The sequence below is a fragment of the Taudactylus pleione genome, unplaced genomic scaffold (assembly GCF_031769625.1).
Source record: "Taudactylus pleione unplaced genomic scaffold, aTauple2 ptg000184l, whole genome shotgun sequence".
Classification (NCBI taxonomy): domain Eukaryota; kingdom Metazoa; phylum Chordata; class Amphibia; order Anura; family Myobatrachidae; genus Taudactylus; species Taudactylus pleione.
Genome location: NW_028284586.1, coordinates 2,444,757 through 2,467,405, shown reverse-complemented (window position 1 = coordinate 2,467,405; position 22,649 = coordinate 2,444,757). Strand labels below are relative to the sequence as shown.

Sequence of the window (22,649 nt, the reverse complement as noted above, 5' to 3'; positions counted from 1 at the left end):
CCACTGTGGAAAATAAACTTTTGGCTAAATGGCAAGGGCCCTTTGAAATCTTAGAAAGAGTGGGGCAGGTCAATTACAAAGTTTACCAGCCGGGGAAAAGAAAGCCGGAACAGATATACCATATAAATCTGTTAAAGTCCTGGAAAGATAGAACGGTACTGTCGGCCATCCGAGACCCTCCAGTAAGTCCAGGGCCCTTAGTTCCCGAAGTGACAGTGGCAAAAACCCTGTCGGCAATTCAACAACAAGAGGTCAAGGAGTTTCTGATTAGAAATAGGGTGCTGTTCTCTGACGTACCTGGGAAAACCTCGGTCATTAAACATGACATCATCACTGACCCAGGGGTTAAAGTTAATCTAAAGCCCTATAGGTTACCAGAAGCACAAAGAGAATCGGTCAAAAGAAATTAAAAATATGCTAGAGTTAGGGGTTATTGTAGAATCACATAGTGAATGGTCAAGTCCCATTGTGTTGATTCCAAAGCCCGACGGGAGTGTGCGTTTCTGCAATGACTTCCGAAAGTTGAACAGTGTTTCAAAATTCGATGCCTACCCGATGCCAAGAGTGGATGAACTGATTGAGAGACTAGGGACTGCAAGGTATTTAACCACTCTTGACCTAACCAAAGGGTATTGGCAAGTACCGTTAACCGAGAGCGCCAAACAAAAGACAGCTTTTTCAGCGCCAGAGGGCTTGTTTCAGTACAAGATGTTGCCCTTCGGGCTACATGGGGCACCTGCTACCTTCCAAAGAATGATGGACAGGATTCTAAGGACCCATAGACGGTATGCGGCTGCTTATCTGGATGACGTGGTCGTTCATAGTCCTGATTGGCAGTCTCACTTACCCAGGGTACAAGCAGTGTTGGACTCCACCTATAAGGCAGGTTTGACAGCCAACCCAAAAAGGTGTTGTCTAGGCATGGAGGAAGTAAAATATCTGGGATACACCATTCGCAGAGGCGTGATAAAGCCTCAGCTCAATAAAGTTGATGCCATACAAAACTGGCCACGGCCTCTGAATAAGAAGCAGGTGAGAGCCTTCTTGGGAATTACGGGGTACTACAGGAGGTTTATACCCAACTTTGCCACCATGGCAGTCCCACTGACTGACCTGAGCAAAGGCAAACAAAAAGTCATGGTAGAATGTCGTCCTGAGGCAGAGAAAGCTTTTCAGGAGTTGAAAGTAGCATTGTGTTCCCAACCAGTCCTGATGACTCCTAATTTTGAAAGGGAATTCATAGTACAAACCAATGCATCAGAAGTAGGTATAGGAGCGGTCCTGTCCCAGAACAAGGAGGGTGAGGAACACCCTATTTTCTATCTTAGCAGAAAGTTGAATGTACATGAGAGAAACTATGCCACAGTGGAGAAGGAGGCGTTGGCCATAAAGTGGGCGTTAGAGGCTCTCAGGTACTACTTGGTCAGAAGAAAGTTCAAATTGATCACTGACCATGCCCCTCTGAAGTGGATGTCTGAAAATAAGGACAGTAATGCGAGAATTACAAGATGGTTCTTGGCGTTACAAACTTTTAAATTTTCAGTGGAACACAGGCCAGGAAGCCAGCTGGCCAATGCTGACGCGTTGTCACGCGTTCATTGTTTGGGGGCTTCAGTTGTTCCACCCCACAGGTCGAAACAAAGGGGGGGGATATGTGATAGGATCACTGGTAAAGTGGTCTGTGGCAGGTACATTTGTCCCAGATTCCTGTCTTTTGTGTTTAAAAACCCCCAGGAGAAAGTCTGCAGTGTAGCAGGCTTGAGTTTCGGCTTTTTGAAAAGCCGGTTTGGGACCTGGGGGTTGTGGGTGAGAGGAGAGGGAGGGCTCCACCCACGGCCACTCCAGGTTTTGGTTCTCGCAGCCTGGTAACGGGCTTGTTAGTTTTCCACCTGAGAGTGGCCAATATAAGCTTAGTGTGTTTAGGGCTGATTGTCTCACCTGGGAGAGCAGGCAGGGAGTTTGCTCAGAGACACTTGAAAAACCTATTTGTGAGTACTGTGCTGTGCTTTGTTGCTGGCGAGGGCATTAGGCTCTGCCAGGTTCTGGTAGTGAGGGAACTACCTGTGAAGTTAGTGCCCCGACAGGGCTAGGATTTATATTTATGTTTTCTTTATATTTCTGTCATTGTACAATAAAGACTGGCGCCGACCAGCTTGTACTTGCATCCAGACTGGTGTGCTGCTTCCCTGCTGCTGTGTGTGTGTGTAAGGAAGGAGTCCTCTACCCAGGAGAGGGACCCCCTAACCTAACTGTGTCACAATATATATATATATATATATATATACACACAGTATATAAAAGGCTAATGCTGCTCCTCACATCTATGGTGGGTATTCAAGTGTGTTGCATGTCGGTGGCAACCAGGTGGCGCCCAACGGAGTAATTCAATTGTTGCTCCATTTGGGCGCGCACAGCTACCGGCGCTGACGCTTCTATTTGCAGCCCCCTAAGCTGGGGGCAGAAATTACCAAAAAGTTCACTGTTTGAGAGCTTAAACAGGACTTTTCGCAGGAGCAACAATGCCCCATCATTTTGACGGGCTGCTAACTAGATAATATATTTTAATATAAACCAGAAATGAAACTAAACTGAGCAATAACATTATGTCACTCATGTAGGGCCTGATTCAGAGCGGCAGGCAATTTGGCCATATTGCGTTGCAATTCAGAGTTGGTTGCATCTATAAGGCCGCACCGTCCCTATGCATCCACTTGTGCAAGTAGCCAATATCACAAGGGCTTGATTCAGAGGTGGACACAGTGACAATGCAGAACGCAAATGGCCAATGCAGAAATGCAAAACATATTTTTAAGCAAGATCTGAGGATTTCAGTGGGCGTTCCTGGGAAGTAACAGGGGAGTGGCTAGCCTGTCACAGGCATGTCACTGATAGTGGCTGCATCCGAAGAGTCAGTAGCGCTCAAACAAGAAGCCATCTTCAGACGGAGACACTGCGCCTGCCATAAGGCTGGTGCAAGTTTCAATGGTGCAGAGAGACGGATTAGCGCTGCTTCAAGTGGAGTACTTGTATGATCAGAATTTGCTGCGGCATTAGCATAAAGATGCAGGTGCAGCTGCCACAACTCAAAATCAGCCCCTATGTGCGAACTTGCACTAATTTTATCCTTGGTTCAAGAGATCAGTCAGAAATCAGCCTAACCTGATTGGTGTAAATATGATTTTAGGAGTTTGGACTCCAATGTGACTCTTCAGATTCTTCTTCCTTTCCGCACACCTAGGTTCTCTTCTGAAGTGTGCAACTTAATGTCTGCTTGGGAGGCCATCCATGTTTTTTAAAACTGAGACCCTTTGGTCAGTGGCACAACTACTGCCGCTGTAGAAGGCACTACCATTAATGGGTCCAGAGAAAAGGAAGGCAACAAATCCGGGTCACCATCCCAAGGTTATCACTCTGCCTAAAGAAGAGAACCAGGGGCCCTCTCTGAGCAATAGTCATCTGATCGACATGCCGCCCAATGTCATGTGGCATGTCCCCCTCCTGTCCAGGCTGACTACTAAATAATTGGAGCGTATGTAAACTATGGGTTCATATATATACACTATATGGACAAAAGTATTCGGACGCCTGACCATTATACCAACAGGGACTGTAATGACATTGTACTCAAATACCTATACTTTAATACCTATACTTTAATATGGAGTTGGTCCCCTTTTGCACCTATAACAGCTTCCACTCTTCTTGGAAGGCTTTCCACAAATTTTTGAACATTTCGATGGGGTTGAGGTCAGGGCTCTGTGCGGGCTAGTCAAGTTCTTCCACACCGAACTCCTCACACCATGTCTTTATAGTCCTTGCTTTGTGCACTCAGGCACAGTCATGTTGGAATAGAGAAGGGCCTTCCCCAAACTGTTGGCACAAAGTTTCAATATTAATGCTTCAGCATATCAAGACATTTTGGACAATGCTATGCTTCAAGCATAGCATTGTCCAAAATGTCTTGATATGCTGAAGCATTAATATTGCCCTTCACTGGAGATAAGGGACCTAGCCCAAACCCTGAGAAACAGCCCCATACCATTATCCCTCCTCCACCAAACTTCACAGTTGGCACAATGCAGTTAGGCAGGTAACGTTCTCCCGGCATCCGCCAAACACAGACTCGCCCATCTGACTGCCAAACAGAGAAGTGTGATTTGTCACTCCACAGAACACGTTTCAACTGCTCCACAGTCCAGTGTCTGTGTGCTTTACACTACTCCATCCGACTCTTAGCATTGGACTTGGTGATGTGAGGCTTGCATGCAGCTGCTCGGCCATGGAAACACATTCCATTAAGCTCCAGCTGCAGTTTTTGTGCTTCCATTAATGCCAGTGGAAGTTTGGAGCTCTTCAGCTATGGGATTAGCAGAGTGTTGGCAACTTTTACGCACCATGCGCCTTAGCAGTCGTTGACCCCACTCTGTGATTTTATGTGGTCTTCTGCTTCGTCTTTGAGTTGCTGTTGTTCCTAAACGCTTCCACTTTCTAATATTATCACTTACAGTTGCCCGTGGAATATCCAGCAGGGATGAAATTTCACGAACCATGTTATTGTAAAGGTGGCATCCTATCACAGTACCAGTACAAGTCACTGAGCTCTTCAGAACAGCCCATTTTGTATAACAAATGTTTGCAAATGGAGACTGCATGGCTAGGTGCTTGATTTTATACACCTGTGCCACCGGTCTGATTGAAACACATCAATTCAATAATTAACAGGTGTGGAGAAATACTGTTGTCGCGTGTGTGTGTGTGTGTGTGTGTGTGTGTGTGTGTGTGTGTGTGTGTGTGTGTGTGTGTGTGTATATATACATAATTTTAATTTTTTTTAAATGCTAGTCATATTGTGGTTTGTACACAGAGGGCCGTATTCAATTTGAGGCGAAAAGCAGTTTCCGCCAATTACGTCATTTTTGCCTGTTTTGATTTTACTCTGTATTCGGAAAGTCAATGCAATGTAATAGGCGGAAATGTTTCGCCTATGAATAGGAGACGGAAAAAAGTGCAGAATTGGGGTTTTGGGGTGCAACGTTGCGGGAACCCCTGTGCAGCCTTCAGACAGTCCCCCAAAGGTAAACCGTGACAATTAAAAAAAAAAAAAACACTTAAGAACAGCCCAAAAAATGACTTTGAATTTGGGCTGGTAAAAACAAAAATGTTTGGGTACAAAGTTAAAAACTAGCAAACTAGACTACAGGGGGGTCCCCAAGTATGCCTCAAGTGTTTTTTTTTATTGCAGGTGCTTGCGGCAGGTGGATTTATCACAATTTTTTCAACTTTAAATTAGCAACTTTTAAATATGCTGGCCCACATTTTCAAGTACCCCAAATTTGCTGGGGTGTTATTTTCAACAAAAAATACTGAATATTATTCTGCACCACTTATTAAAAAATGCTATTTAGCAGCTACTGAGCTCATTTAAAAACACCAAATACCTTCAGCAAGCCAAATCGGAAGGTACCATAGCTAACCCCCATGTCAGAGCATCATTTGGGGGGTGTCAGGCTTATTTCCCCAAATCTGACTGTACTTTCCGCGTGTTCAAGTTTTCGCCGGGTCCCGTTTTCGCGTACTTCCAAATTGAATACGGAGTAAAGCGGGCACGCGCGCGATACTTTTCCGCCTGCAAAACAGGCGAAGTAGGTGGAAAGTCTGGGGAGGTGAAAAAGTATGGCGGGTCCGCTCTAATTGAATACGGCTCAGAGACTTATTTTAGCTTTATTACAGTGGAACCAGGTCTTACAGAAAATAATAAGATTTTGGAACTGGACACTGCCAAACAGAAACAACAGGGAGATTTTTGGGATATTGTTGCTGTAAATTGAGGAAGAAGCGTCTTGCTGCAGGCACAGTGCAGCAAGTAACATTTATCAGAATTTCACAAACTATAGTGAACTACACTGGTGGCCAAAATTGCGGACACTTTTTGAAATTTGAATGTTTTTCAACTTCGAATGCTTATAAAAACTGCTACACTTCACGCAGTGCAATGATTCATATATCCAATGAAAGGAAATGTAATGCTGACTTCAACACAATAAACAGAGGTCAAATATTTGCATTACAAGGGAAGTTATACAGTGAAATCAACACTTATGGTGCATACACACGATCAGATTTTTTCTTCAGATATGGACGATAACGATTTAAAAATCGTTCAGTCGTTCATATCTGAAGGAAAATCGTTCATATCTGACATGCCTGAACGATGGACGATCAACGATGCGCGTTCCCGTTTGTCAGATAACGATATCTGACATCTGATGGGTTTGCAGTCAGACTTGGACGATTCCATTCATTGTAATGCAGTCAAAAATCGTTCAATCGTTCAAATCGTTCAAATGGTTCAAAACTTTGTTCAAATCGTCCAAATCGTTCAAATCGTTTAATCGTTCAGTCGTTCATCTGACAAATCTGACAAGTCTGACAAATCTGACCGTGTGTACGCTCCATTAGGGTGAAATCCCTGTGTACTTATGATGTTACTGTCCTATCAGTATTTCGTTGGGTATCCTTTATTTTTCAAGACAGCTGTCACTCCATATCACTTGTTTCCACTGACCTTCTGTCCATGCAATGTGTTCTTTTGCCCACTGTATTCGTTTCTGCTGCTGCTTTTTATTCAGCAATAGCTTTTTTCGGGCAATCCTACCTTTTAAGCTGCATACACACACAACGATTTTTTTAATGATTATCGTTAAACGATATCGTTTAACGATAATCGTTTGCAAAAATCGTTCACTTTCTGAGTCAAACGATGAACTATTATCCTTCATGCGCGTTCACGTTTGTAGTTTGTCGTTTGTAGTTTGTAGTTCAGTCAGACTTGTCAACTCAACGATTTTCATTAAGGGAATATGCAAAAATCGTTTGTAGTTCATAAAAATCGTTCATTACACATTAAAAAATCTGACAGAAAATCGTTCATAAAAATTGTTAATAAAATCGTTGGTAACAAAATCGTTGTGTGTGTATGCAGCTTTAGGCCAACCTCCGTTAGTCTTCTCCGTTCCGTTCTTGCACTGACAAAAACACCAGTTGCACTCAGTTTACTGCTAATGGCCACAGATGACATCCATCTGTCCCTGATGCAAATTTGTTTTATTCTCCTATCATCAACAGCTGTTGTGCACTTTTTCCGGCCTTTTCCTTCTTTGCTTTGTATAGATTGTGTTTCCTGATAGCGTAAACAAAACTTTCGTACTCCTGATGTTGTCACATTCCTACCAATTTCTCTCGCAATTGCAGCATACGAAAGACCATTTTCACTTAACACCACAATCCTGGATCACGTCGCTGTGCTGCGGTCTTGAAAAATAAAGGATACCCAACAAAATACTGATAGTACAGTAACATCATAAGTACACAGGGATTTTCACCCTAAGTGTTGTTTTCATGGCATAACTTGCCTTGTACTGCAAATATTTGACCTCTGTTTATTGTGTTGAATTCAGCATTACATTTTCTTTCATTTGATATATGAATCATTGCACTGCGTGAAGTGAAACAGTTTTTATAAGCATTCGAAGTTGATAAACATTCAAATTTCAAAATGTGTCCGCAATTTTGGCCACCAGTGTATGTGATATAATCATTCACTAATTAATTTCTATACAAATAACAAAAAAAATGTTGATTGTAAACTCATGTGACCAGCTCCTTCCTAAATAAGGTTTAAACTCCTATTCACAATATATTCAGTGATGACAGATTTCCTAGTGCATGCTTACACAGCAACATAAGAGCTGTCCAATTCCTACATGTAAGTGCAAACACGTTAGCAATACTCACAGGATGGCTGCTGAATGAAAATTTCAGGAGCTATAGACATCAGATAACCACTTCCGCCCTCTGACTTTTCTCTAAGTGCTGCATGAAAATATTCCTGGAATGTCAAAGTGCGGAAGTCAGAGAGGGGAGGTTGAAGCTGAAGAAGCCATGAGCCAAGAGGCGGTGCCATAACTACTAATATTAACTATTGTTCTTATGTAAAGTTAAAGGAACTTAGCATTCATTTGCAGTATGTGTTTGTTCTGCTATAAATAGTATGGTATGGAAGTATCTTTCTCTATCATCCATGGGGGACACTGGAGAACACTGGGGTATAGCTGGTGCTGGAGGAGTCTGAGCCTGAGGAGTCTGAGCACGAAGGGCCTGATTAACTGCGAATCGCTATTGCGATCGCAGCTGCGATTATGCCTGGAGGTCTGCTGCAAAAATATGCTAATGAATGTAATTGCAAAGCCATTGCACAGCCATCATAGAGACGCCCATTACCGCTATCTCACATCCATGATACCTTGCAGTCCTGCGTATACATCGGGAAAATCGAGTAACATCGGCCCCTCACGCACATTTACAGCTGGTCTGACCTGCCGCAGAAACTACTTGTTGCACGCAGTGAGTACACAAGCTGCATATGCCAGCTCAGTGGCTAATTTCTGCACGCCCATGCAACGGCATTCAAACAGACAAGTACGCCTGTGTTTCTCCCACCTCTCCCACGTCACCACCGCCAAACGCTCACAGCGATGGCATTCATTCTACTTGAGTGATCGCAATGCTAATTCACGCACTGCAGTATACACACCATTGATCGATCTGCATGCGCTGTTGCAATTGCGATCCATGCCCTGAGAGTTAAGTTCTGACAGCACACCCTCCTTCTCTCCTGCTCTCTGCCCCAGGCAGCCATTTTTTGCCCAAAGGTGCCACTGTGCCGGGCACATTTTTCTCAGCTGCTCCAGCAGCTGAATTGTCTTTAATTTAAATTTCTTAAAGTTACATGCAGCACTTTATAGTTCATTGTAGCGTCCGATCTGTGCAGAACAACAGATGAGACAATGCAATGAACAACCGTCGCGAACAAGAGATTGAATGTACACACTTTACGATGTGTCCAATATATCGTTCTGATCCGTGTTGGAATAATATATGTATGATATATGGGCAGCACATACGGTGTAATGGCTAGCATTACTACCACACAGCACTGAGGTCGTGGGTTCAATTCCCACCACAGCCCTAGCTGTGAGGAGTTTGTATATTCTCCTTGTGTTTGTGTGGGTTTCCTCTGGGTGCTCTGGTTTCCTCCCACACACCAAAAATATACTGGTAGGTTAATTATCTCCAAACAAAAAATTAACCCTACTGTGTATGTGTGTGCCTGTACATGTAGCAAGGAACATAAATTTACTAGAGCAAGGACTGATGTGAATGGCCAAATATTCTCTGCAAAGCGCTACAGAATATATGTGCTCTATATAAATAACTGGTAATAAATAATAAATATATCTTATATTGTATACCCAAAATTAGCCTAATGGATGGAACCCGCCCTCACTCTCCATCCATAACCCCAGGAACCCTTAACCAACTTTTACCAAAGCCCAAAAGCTCTCAGCAAGCTGTTTAAACAACAACAAACATTTTCTTGTGGTTTAAAAACATGTAGGTCAGAACCCTGGGACAAATATGCCTGCGCTCAAACACTACTCCAGTGTTCTTGTCACATGTATATATATTTATATATATATATATATATATATATATATACACATGAAAAAGATAGACAATGTCTAGATAGACCCCACATAGTAGACAGTCAATAGGTAGACAGGGACAAAAGGTCGACACCCAAAATGTCAACATGGATGAAGATAAACAGGTACAAAAGGTCAACACAAAAACAGTCTACACATTTTTTTTTTAGTTTCCCAACCCTAATCTTCACCTTAACTCTAACCCTCCCCTTGGTGCCTAACCCTAACCATCGGGGGAAGTCCTCACAGTCCCTCCTAGTGCCTAATTGTAATAGTCGGGGTAAGTACCTAACCCTAATCCTCTGCTAATTATAATATAGACAAAAATAATAAAATAAAAAAAAGACAAAAAGTCTATATTATAATTAGTTTGGGTACCTGTAGCAGAAATTATACGCAGACTTTGGGCCTGATTCAGACCCGCCCACGAGCGCATAGCGCTCATAAGCGGGTCGATGGTGGCCCAGTGCGCACTCGCGGCGTGCGCAAGCCCCGGAGCAGGTGAGACCTTCACTCGCTCCGGCGCTCGCAACAAAACGGGGTGGCGACAGCTCGCCCCGTTTTGTAGGCAGGTAGGGGGGGTGGCTGCACAAACGGAGGCTCACCCACAGCTGTGCGAGCAGCCTGGAGGCCAGAATAAAAAAAAAAATAGGAACGCCCTGATTCAGAGCGAGCGCACGTAAATAGCGTGCGCCTATGAATCAGGCCCTTTGTGCAGTTTACTGTTGCACAAGATAAGCTTATTCAGGAGACACGTGATTTGGATTGTGTTTTGAAAACCAGGTGCTCTCAGCGTTGAAGGGCGGGGCCAGGCTACACCTGTCATTGGGCCTCGCCCCCTTTAAATAAATCCCTGCGATTTGCGGGTTTGTGAGGAGGAGGCAGGGCTAAATGACGCGATTGTATCATTAAGCCCCGCCCCCTCCTTATGGCCCCGTGAATTTCATGGAAAATCTCCCCATCCTGCCCACTTCACTAGGAAGTGAGCGGGATGCGAGAGATCTGCCTAATCTTCCGTGGGTGCGAGGGGTTATCTGAAAAACCGTGAGCTTCCTGCGACTCCCGGGAGAGTTGGCAAGTATGAGTTGTGGTACAATACTTCTTTGAACAAACTGGTTATTATATTGTGATTATTGGATTATCAGTTTACTATATTTCACCAGCTTTCTCGTATATGTTATGATTCTTTTACATGTGTCTTTTTACGAATGATTTGCCTCTGAAATATGAACGGTGGTTATTATCATTTTCCAATGCATATTTAACAAATGTTATGTTTTATTTGTTATATTTCAATTGAGTGCCCCCAAAAGCAAAGACAGTTTCTTCCTCTTTCTCTTGAGATGCTTTCCCAAAGGTCTAAATCAGGGATGGAAAACCTCAAGGCCTGCGGAATAATTTGGTCTGGCCCTCAGAACTTGTTTCTGTAAGCCTCAACTGGCTAGCAGGGTACCTAGAATGGCATCCTGCAGCCAGAATCTATGCAGCAGTGCTGCCTAGGACGCTTCAGATGGTCACACCACTGCCCTTACAGCTCCTCAGGATGCATTGCTGTAATCCCCATCAGTTGTGGCCCCTCCCCCATGTGACATCACACAGTGGGGGTGTGGCCTGCACTGGGCCCACAAATGCACTATAAATATATATATATATATATATATATATATAACACACATATACAAAAGTAACAAAGCGGCACTCACAGGCTCCAAACAGAAGAATAATCGCAGTGCTTTACTGTTTCAACGTTCCGGGGTCAACCCCCCGTCATCATGGGGGTTGTTTATATACAGTCAGGTGCATAAATATTGGGATATTGACAGAATTTTCATGTTTTGGCCTCTATTCACCACCACAATGGCTTTGAAATGAAACAAACAAGATGTGTTTTAACTGCAGACTTTCAGATTTAATGTGAGGGTAATTACATCCAAATCAGGTGAACGGTGTAGGAATTACAACGGTTTCTATATGTGCCTCCCACTTTTTAAGGGGCCAAAAGTAATGGGACAAACTAAACAATCCTAAATCTAACTTTCACTTTTTAATACTTTGTTGCAAATCCTTTGCAGGCAATTACAGCCTGAAGTCTGGAACGCATAGACATCACCAGACGCTGGGTTTCATCCCTGGTGATGCTCTGCCAGGATTCTACTGCAAATGTCTTCAGTTCCTGCTTGTTCTTGGGGCATTTTCCCTTCAGTTTTGTCTTCATCAAGTGAAATGCATGCTCAATCGGATTCAGGTCAGGGGATTGACTTGGCCATTGCATAACATTCCACTTTTTAGCCTTAAAAAACTCTTTGGTTGCTTTTCCAGTATGCTTCGGGTCATTGTCCATTTGCATGCACTGTGAAGCGCCGTCCAGTTCTGAAGCAGTTGACTGAATATGAGCATATAATATTGCCCGAAACACTTCAGAATTCATTCTACTGCTTTTGTCAGCAGTCACATCATCAATAAATACAAGGGAACCAGTTCCATTGGCAGCCATACATGCCCACGCCATGACACTACCACCACCATGCTTCACTGATGAGGTGGTATGTTTTGGATCATGAGCAGTTCCTTTCCTTCTCCATACTCTTCTCTTCCCATCACTTTGGTACAAGTTGATCTTTGTCTCATCTGTCCATAGGATGTTGTTCCAGAACTGTAATGGCTTTTTTAGATGTTGTTTGGCAAACTCTAATCTAGTCTTACTGTTTATGTGGCTCACCAATGGTTTACATCTTGTGGTGAACCCTCTATATTCACTCTTGTGAAGTCTTCTCTTGATTGTTGACTTTGACACATATACACCTACCTCCTGGAGAGTGTTCTTGATTTGGCCAACTGTTGTGAAGGGGTTTTTCTTCACCAGGGAAATAATTCTTCTGTCATCCACCACAGTTGTTTTCCGTGGTCTTCCGGGTCTTTTGGTGTTGCTGAGCTCTCCGGTGTGTTCTTTCTTTTTAAGAATGCTCCAAACAGTTGATTTGGCCACACCTAATGTTTTCGCTATCTCTCTGATGGCTTTGTTTTGATTTTTCAGCCTAATGATTGCTTGCTTCACTGATAGTGACAGCCCTTTGGATCTCATATTGAAAGTTGTCAGCAACTGATTCCAAATGCAAATGTCACACCTAGAATCAACTCCAGACCTTTTACCTGCTTAATTGATAATGAAATAACGAGGGAATAGCCCACACCTGTCCATGAAATAGCTTTTAAGTTGATAGTCCCATTACTTTTGGCCCCTTAAAAAGTGGGAGGCACATAAAGAAACCGTTGTAATTCCTACACCGTTCACCTGATTTGGATGTAATTACCCTCAAATTAAATCTGAAAGTCTGCATCTTGTTTGTTTCATTTCAAAGCCATTGTGGTGGTGAATAGAGGCCAAAATATGAAAATTCTGTCAATGTCCCAATATTTATGCACCTGACTGTGTGTATATATATATATATATATATATATATTCCTCTTTCTGGGCTCTAAGATTGATCGCAGTGGAGAATCATCTACTGAAATGAAGCGTCGAATTGCACTTGGCCGCAATGCTATGCTAGGAATGACGAAGATATGGAAGAGCAACTATATCGGCAGCGCAACAAAAGCACGGTTGGTCAATGCAATTGTTTTTCCGATCTTTATGTATGCATGCAAAACCTGGACATTCAAGAAGGCAGATCGCAAGAGAATCGACGCTTTTGAATTGTGGTGCTGGAAGCGAATGCTGCGCATAGCATGGACAGCAATGAATACGAACAAGGCAGTCCTAGAGCGGGTCAAACCAAAAATATCATTAGAAGGCAAGATCACCAAACAACGACTCTTGTATTTTGGACATGTCATGCTGGCTAATTCCCTAGAAACAGCGCTAATGCTTGGATTCGTCAGCGGGTCCAGAAGAAGAGGATGCCAAAGAACTCGTTGGCTGGACACAATAAAGGCTGACATGAACATGCCCAGAAATGACCTGAAGAGAAGTGTGGCGTTCACTGATCCATAAAGTGTCCGAAAGTTGATGTCGACTAAATGGATAATTACATATATATATATATACATACATACATACATACACACACACACACACACACACACACACACACACACACACACACACACACACACACACACACACACACACACACACACACACACACACACACACACACACACACATACACACACAAAGTCCTGGATTGGCACTCAGTACTCCGCTGTGTTGGCCTGGGTGCTCGCACATAACATCAATGTATAGTCCAGGTGTATGACCACACTAGGTGGCAAACACAATGCGTCACATCAGGGCTTAGTTCCAAATGTTTTACTAGTTCAAATACACTTCAATGTTTCGTGGCGCAGTTGGCACTATCGTCAGGAAAATACATACACAAATAAAGAAGCTTACCTTTGTACCACACCAAGCATGCTCTTGGTGTGGTATAAAGGTAAGTTTCTTCTGGAACTAAGCCCTGAAGTGACGCATTGTGTTTGCCACCTAGTGTGGTCATACACCTGGACTATATATATATATATAAAAAATCAGTGGCGTAAATTCATCCCAGACGCCTGGATGCAAGTTATAATTTGGTGCCCCCCCCCTTTAAGTCACAGCTGCTGACACTAATATAGCATTTCGCAAGCAGATCCACCTGTAGTTGCACACAGAATATAGGCATGCCATGGAGGAGTGAGACAGAAAGTTGTGGGTGAGGGGAGCGTCGGACGTGTCACATTAACATAAGAAGCTGCTGAGGAACAGCAACACCAAGGACAAGCTATAGATATACAGAGGCGGCAGCTGATGGTCTGACACAGAGCCCTCCACTAGTCTATAGTGGCTTCTCAGGTGTTGAGTAAAGTGCCACGTATTGGGCGCCATGGCGGTACAGTCCGGGGACATAGTTACAGCCCTAAGGGGGATGAATATATTGTGGGTAATGGAGGTGCCCCTTCAGAGCTGGAGCCCGGCGGCAGGCGCCTCCATTGTCTCCCATAGTTCTGCCCCTGATATAGATATATAAATATATATATATCAAAATGGCCCTCAGCAGAAAAAAATATTCCCCACCCCTATCAGGGGAGCACGTCCACATCTGTTATTATAATCCCCTTATAAGGGTTTACGTATTACAAAACTGTGGAATTATCATCTACATTATTCTGGAATCTTGTGCTCAGTTTTATTCCCATGGTTTCCCCTTCCTGGTATATGTATTTGCATATCTGCAAGGACGGAATTGTGAAGCTGCTTGCGTGCAACTTTGCAATTCCATCCACTACTGCATCACCCCCATTGTGCGGAATCTCACTGTGATAGCAGAGATCTAAGGTAGTATTCTTCTGCTGTGGCTTCTCTGGGTTTTGCATTACATTCACCATGGTGTATCACAGAGCCGGTGTAACCCTCTCAGCAGATCCTGCACTGCAGGGAGGTGCCAGGCTGGAGAGACGCTCTCTGCACAGCTGCTGAGTGTTTCGTTGCTGCTGCCGGCTGCCACTGCGCCTGTCAAACTGTATGACAGGCAGCGGCAGCCTACTGTAGAGAATGGCAGCGGAGTCTGAGCAGCTCTTCATACACACTGCTGTGCTGAGCCTTACCTGCTGTGACAGGCAGGCTCAGTGTCACTCATGAACAGCTCTTTACCACCACCGGGGGCACCGCAGCTAATTCTCCCTGGCTGTGTCTCCCCTTTCCTCCCCTCAGCAGCTGTGCCCGCCAATGAGACAGCTATTAAATGACAGCCAGGCAGTCAGCTGAGTGGCTCCTCCACCGGGGGCAGCACTGCCGTATTTTTTTTTGGGATTCCCCATGGCCGCCCCCCCCTTCCTCCCCTCTGCGTCTGACATGCTGCTGAGCCTGCTGTGCTGTCAAAATGAATGGCAGCCAAGCAACAGGCTGAGGCTGAGCGGCTCTTCACCTGTGGCACTGCAGTTGCCGCTTGTTCCCCTGCCGGGACCTCCCTTGAGTCCCCTCCCCATCTGACCTGGCTATCTGATTGAAGGCAATCTCCAGTGCCGCCCACCCTCTCTCCCCTACCCTCTGCTCCATATCTTCCCCTCCCCTCTCATAACAGGTCAGCTCAGGAGGGGAATGCAATGGCATCCAGCCAAAGATGAACATCAAGAAATTGAAAAGGAGTGGAGAAGACAGAAGAAATAGTTGCAGAAAAAAAGGTGTTTTATTTTAAATGTTTATAATAAATCTATTTAATAAGGTAATATGTATATGTGTATTAATATAATAAATAATATATTTAATATTTTTGTATATATCTCATTCAAAATATTAAATATATTATTTATTATTATTTATTAGGGATGCGGTCATAATCCCGACTGCGGGAATTTCAGCAGTCAGAATGCCTTCGCTGGAATCCCGACACTCATCAGAATACCGGTGCAGGCAACCCAACCGCCAGGATCCCAAAGGTAAGTACTGGAGTTAGGGGGAGGGTTAGGCACTAAGGGGAGGGTTAGGTTTAGGCTGCAGGGAGGGTTATGGGCAGGGCCGGCGCAACGTGCCCAGCTGGCCCTGCACTGCAGGGAAGCAGCGGGCTGGAGAGGTGCCGCCGTTGCCTACTGCATTTGCCGGGTGCCCGCTGAGATTTTGTTACCAGTGGGCTCCCAGCAGGAGGGTGTCATATACCCTAGCACCGGCCCTGGTGTATAGTCTGTGGTGAGTGGGCAAAACAGGAGGGCCTCAAATTTGTCAGTTCACATTCTGAGTCTGCTTCTAGGTAGCTATCTGTGAAGCAGCAGCTGGATACCGTCGGTAAGGCTGATCTTTAGTCATGGTTTCAGTTTTGCAACAAGGGCTCATGTGAAAGTCTCAGCCTGATACGCTCTGATGATGTTCCTCATACGCAGATCTCAGGGTCACTGAAATTTGTTCCTTCAAGGCAGTTCTTCTGGCTCCCTTTCCGAATTGTCAGATGCGGCTGTCCAGTGACACTTGTCTCTAAGACTTCTTTTCTATTGCCCACTGCACTATAGCCACGAAGCTGTTGGACAGATTGGCCGTCACTCTACACTACGCTCCTGGACAAACTGTTCACAGGACTAGTTCCTTCCCTTCTTGGGGAAATCCCATAGTGGCGTTCATCCCTATTAATACTAAAGCATATGTTCTCCAGGACCTAGAATAGTCAAGACTGACAGAATTCTTTCCTTTCACTTGGACTCATGTAATTTTGTTCTGTTCCACAATAATCCTTTAGGCCCTTACTGCACGCACAGGTACATGATGGGCCTCAGCAAGATGCTGTCAACCTTTTCGACCTGGTAGGATTTTTCCAAATTCCACTTCAGGGAGTTCCAGACTGATCTTTCTCCCAGTCTAGTCTTTACATTTGTTTCTGTGGCTATTTCTTCAGCCAGGTAAAGTTTAGAACTTCATATCCTGCCTCATAAGATCCCTTTCCTAGATTCCACATTGACAGGGTTGTCTTGCAGAGTGTCTTGTTTCATACGGGTTCCATATCTATCAAATACTGGTGGCCCCTTCTTTACCTGAGGGGGGCCAGCAGGATCGATGGTTGTTGCATGGTCACCAGGTCGGTGGACTTTTCTGGATGGCTCGGTGGGGTTCCTTGGCAGAGCTACTTTTGAAGGGCAGCATTGTGTTTTTAGAGCACACCTTCAGAGTTTTCTATCGGTTTGGCACCTACACCTCTGAGATGCTAGCTTGTGTACTAGGTCCTTTGCCCAGCACAGGAGCGTTCCCTCCCTCCCTTGGTGGACAGCTTTGGGACACCCTCTGTGTTCTCCATTGTCTCCCATGGTTAATACAGAAAATGGGAATTTGGTTCTTACTGTACCTGATAAATCCTTTCTCTGATTCCATGGGCAATATCTAATTAGCCCCGAACATTGTTCGGGCACTAATGGATCCCCGCTATCCAATTAGCCCCAAAGTCCATGCGACACTGGCAATTATCGGGGTGCAAAGGAAGTTGCTGCATTTTGCTAATTCCCTAACACACGTAAGTTCTGTAACACAAACACACTATTTTTTAACTATTAAAATGAAGTAATAAATGTGTGCATTTGGCACTAGACTTAACTTTTTGCGTGGAATATTTATATATTAGGGTGTGTGTGTGTGTGTGTAAAAACCTGCCTTTCCACTGTCTAATAAAAGAGACTACCTGAGGTTCAGGTGAGAAGTAGTGGAATGGCAGTATTCCAATGTTACTAGATGGCATTTCCATGCACTATTTAACTATGATGCATTTGTGGCCTAATTCAGAGTTTTACGCTATTCCGATGTTCACACAGCTGAGTGATTATCGGTGGTGTGCCAGCCACGTTGTGCATGCGCAGAGACTGAGTTGCGATTACTATTGCAATAAGGTTTCAATCAGAAGTGATTGACAGGAAGGGAGTTAACAGGAAGCAGGGCCGTAGGGTGGCGTGGCCTGTGCTGTCGCACAGAGCACTGGATGCCATGGGGCGGAACCAGCTGCCACCACAATCTGTATTTTCCGGGTGCCTGCTGTGATGGATGCTATCGCAGCGGTGTGCCCAGGCAGCTCCGTCTCACTCCGGAGCTCCGCCAAGCTGGTACGGTCCCAGCTCCTGGAGTCCTGGCTGCACTAGTGTGTGCGGAGAGACGTCATAACGTGCCTCCTGTGCACCTCCCCATGCTGCCTCGCTTCCTTCCTTCTCTCTCCATGGCATGTTGTTGCCTCCTCCTCCTCCATGTGCGGCTGTGCGTGTTAACGGAGTAAGTGACTGGAGACACAGACTTGGAGGTGAGGGGCTTGGGGACATGGAGGTGAAGGTACAGGAACTAGGGACACAGACATGGAGGTGAGGGTGCTGGGGACACAACATTAGGGTGCAGGAACTGTGGACACAGACATGGTGGTAAGGGTGCTGGGTACATGGAGGTGAAGGTGCAGGAGCTGGGGACAGAGACATGAGGTGAGGGTGCTGGGGACACAACATTAGGGTGCAGGAGGTGAGGGTGCTGGGGACACAGATATAAGGGTATGGTCTTCCCTCCCTGGAAGACCATACCATTTAAAAAATGATGGGGGGGGGCGATGATCTATATGGGAAAGATTTCTGGACTGCACAACCTGACTATATACATGATGGGAGGTGCTACCTGATGAGACTAATTGCAGGCACAGAAACAGACAAATCTCAGGTGCACAACTCCAAATTATTAATAATATATATAAATGCAATAAAATTTTGCAATCAATAGAGGTTTTTAGCATAATCATGGCCAAGGTTATGGGCCTACCCACCATATGCAGGTAACCTCTTTCGGGTAGGTCCCTAACATACTAGGGTTCAAATCCAGAGCGCAGGACCCCCCAAAACTGGCCCAGCCAAGCTGCCCCAGGGCACCACCATAGTAAGAAAAGTGCAGTGTAAAGAGATAGTTAGGAGCAGCTGCAGCTGCATATAGAAAATGAAAATAAATAAGTACATGATCTGTCTGGTGGGGGACACCAAAACGTCTAGTTGTGGCTCTGACAGGAAGTGATGGCTAAAACAGGTGTGTTCTGGCCATTTTCGGGGCGTGTTTCTGACAGTGTCTGCGATCCTGTACACAGAGAACATGCCGCTGTATCTCAGGTACAGCTGCAATGTTGCACGACCATAGACTCATCCAAGAAGTCGATGATTGCCTGAGCTGTGTCTGATGCTGCGTTTGTGTACACAGTTGCAGACAGCTATGAAGGCTCCAGTGGGCGTCTCAATACAAGTTTCTACAGCTATTGCATTAGAATATTTTTGCACATCCACAGCTGTGAAAATCGCACCTGCGGCAGCATTAGCATACATCTCTGAATCAGGCCCTTTGTTACCCTGAAAGCATTAAATATCCTTCTAACATGAGAGAATGCAAAACTTTTTTTCCAAAGCACAGAAGACAGGTCTGCATGACCCTGACATGACATCGAAGCTGGATTAGATTTGAGGGGGACGAGCTAAGACTGAAATGTAATATAGAACATAGAATCTGACGGCAGATAAGAACCACTTGGCCCATGCTACCTGCCCTGAGGTGTAGTATGGAGCCATTGCGCCTGGAACAAGAGCATGCTATGCCCTGCTCCTTCCCCCTAAAGTGTGCCTAGGGGAGGGGGCATGGACAGCATATGGGGGTAAGCTGAACTTAAACATGAGAGTTTGTGGCGGGGAGCAGCAAGGGTGTAAGGTTTGCCATTGTGGAATCCCCTACTGAGGGGTTGTGGTCTTGGGTTTGGAATTCGGGGTGAGAGGCCTGGATATCAGAACTCCTCATCCACAGATCTTGTACGTTGGTGAGATCTAGTCAATGGTGCTGAGTTTAACCTGCGGGTGGTGTTCTCCAGTGACCCCTCCAAGTGGAATATGGGTTTAGCCGCACCCTGCAGGCAGGTCACGGTCCTTTGACTAGGTATCCAAGATCCATGTGAATAGAGACAAGATATCAATGGCCCAGGGGAAGTGCCTAACAAAGGCACAGTTACACAAGGGGTTACACCAGAGGATGGTACTTGAGGAGTACTCCAAGAATAGCTTACCTACACACTTTTTTACAACCGGATGGAACTTGAGATGTACTTTGGAAATGGCACTTGAGAAGTAAACTGGAAGTGATGGGCTGATGCACTTTTGCACCATGGGATGGCACTGGAGAAATGCACTGGGAGTAGCTTGCAGACGCACTTTTGCACCACGGGTTGGCACTCGAGGGATACACAGGGAGTGGCGTGCTGACGCACTTTTGCACCACGGGGTGGCACTCGAGGGATACACCGGGAGTGGCGTGCTGACGCACTTTTGCACCACAGGGTGGCACTTGAGGAATACACAGGGAGTGGCGTGCCGACGCCCTTCGCCCTTTAGCACCACGGGATAGCACTCGAGATGTAAACACACTGTCGCTGGAGATGAAGCACTCAGGCAAAGATGTAGATGCACTGCTGCTCCGGAAGACACTGGTAATTTATACACAGGCAGGAATGTTGGTCGCACTGTTTGCTCAAAGGAGACACTGGAACTAATACACAGGCAGAGATGTAATCGCGCTGTCGCTCAAAGGAAACACTGGAAACTAGGCACACACGCAGGGATGTTGGTCGCACTGTTGTTCAAGGAAACACTACTAGTACACTAGGAGTGACAATTGTTGATCAGGCAACTTCAGGAGTCAGTCCTAAATACCCTCAGGCAGCTGGTCATTGGATCATGGGATCAGCTGGGAGACTGCCATTGGAGGAGACTGATCAGGTGATATGAACCAACATGGCTGCGCCCATGCCTGCTAACACAGGAGTCAGGACGCATGCATAAAAGTCTTACCGAACCCCGGGGAGAATCCTCAGCCATAACCCACCCCTGACGTCTGAACGCCTCAGAACCTAAAGACACCAGTCCAGCGGTGAGTAAAGGCCGATCCAAGGCCGGATCCTGACAAAGGGGAAGTGTAACAGATGGGGTGTTAGGGAGCACCAAGTGGGAGGTTGGTGTGTTGGGCAGCAGTAATGTGGTAGGTGGCAGATGGGGTGCCAGGGAACAGGAAAGGGGAGTGTAGCAGATGGGGTGTCAAATCCATTCTAAAAGTACAAGTATGGGACAAGGAAGCCTCAAATTAGACAAAACTGCTAATCAGAAACAATACATAAAAAAATCCAACATATCAATCCACAATGCACTATGCTCAGTGTGCCCTCACACTGTTTCACATAAATTAATATATAACTTAACATGTGGAGTACAGGTTACAGAGACAGCATTGCAGCATGACATTGGCCCTGTAAATCAGTGTCAGAGCTCATGACTGTTCTGAAAAAGGTTACTCACCTGTCCAGAAAGCCAGAGCGAGTGTACCCGCCTGTCAGCACCTGCTCAGCTGGAAACCACTCTGCATTTGTTCTCCTGCACATGACCCTGCCCGATTGACAAGTGGGCTGTCTCTCAAACATGGCACCTACCCGCCCTGCTGACTCTCCGGGCCATACATCCTCCTTAGTACTCATGCTTGGTCTGCCCCTAGGGATAGGAGGTGGGGTGGGGTCCTTAGGCAGTTAGAGTCAGCAGACAGCTATGTTTTGAATGGGACACTCCCACTGGCACTTTATTCATGTCATCAACACTGAACCGGGGAAAGGTTCCCACTCCTCAGTGATTGATTAAATACTGTAGGGAGAAACAAAATTGTATTTCTCCACAGCCAGAGCCACTGCAGGTGTCAGCGCCCGAAGCATGAGCTCCACCCGCTCCTCCCACGCTAACCCCAGCATGCAAAGAAGTAAATATTGGCACCCTGTGCAGTGCATTATGGTTTGTTCCGGATACAAAGTTACTTGCTTTTTTTCATTAGCTCCCAACTCAGAATCAGCCCCCTAACCGTGTTCACTAAAAATCCGGAATTGTAAGAATATGTAAAGTGACAACTATAGCAAGTCGTATGGGGGTCTACACCAGCAGCACATGTGCCAGGTTTACATCCTTTATACATCGCATACACTTATACCCATGTTTTAACCATTTATTTTGCTTGCATGCGTATTCACTATTATGCTTCAATAAGACTTAAAAAACCATCTAAAGGCCTGATTCAGCAGCAGACGCAATGCTGATATTTATGCAGATCGGCCGATTATTTGCCATTGTGCATACGAGTAAGTTGCACTGCACTCACGCCACGATTGCTTTGCGATTACATTCGCACAGAGGGTCCATTCGCAAAGAGATTGCCATGTGGTCAGCGTTTGAGGGAAGTAACGGGGAAGGTGGTAGGGTAAACGCAGGCGTCTGACTGTTTGAACACCATTCCGTGGGCGTGCATAAATTATCTATTGCGATCACTTTCCCAGTATGAGACCTCTCTGTGTGCGAGGAGAGCTGCAGAGTTTGTGGCTGGTCAGACTTGCTATACATACTGCGTGACTGTCTGCTTTGTGTCGATGGTGCCAATGTTTACGCAGGAGTGCAACATTGGGCGGATACGAGAAGGCAGCAGTGGGCTTCTTTATGCCATGCGAAATCGCAGCTGCAATCGCATTAGCGTGCTCAGCTGAATCAGGCCCTAATAACACAACTCAGCATCTCTCGAATGAAAACAAAAAAATGGTAAAACACACACACAGACACACACAAACACAC

General features: G+C 45.4%; 1 protein-coding gene across 2 annotated transcripts in view; it reads right to left on the bottom strand.

Moving 5' to 3' along the window:
- Positions 1–21,411, bottom strand: part of LOC148519693 (acyl-coenzyme A synthetase ACSM3, mitochondrial-like) — a 64,040-nt gene extending 42,629 nt beyond the window's left edge. Inside the window, exon 1 of one of the 2 annotated variants that reach the window (XM_088476155.1) lies at positions 21,345–21,411. The gene's annotated coding sequence lies outside the window, so the exon portion shown is untranslated. Of the gene's footprint in view, positions 1–7,794; positions 7,858–21,344 lie in introns of those variants that run through there. The other variant, XM_088476154.1, reaches the window with a different exon arrangement.
- Between the last annotated feature and the right edge of the window lie 1,238 nt (positions 21,412–22,649).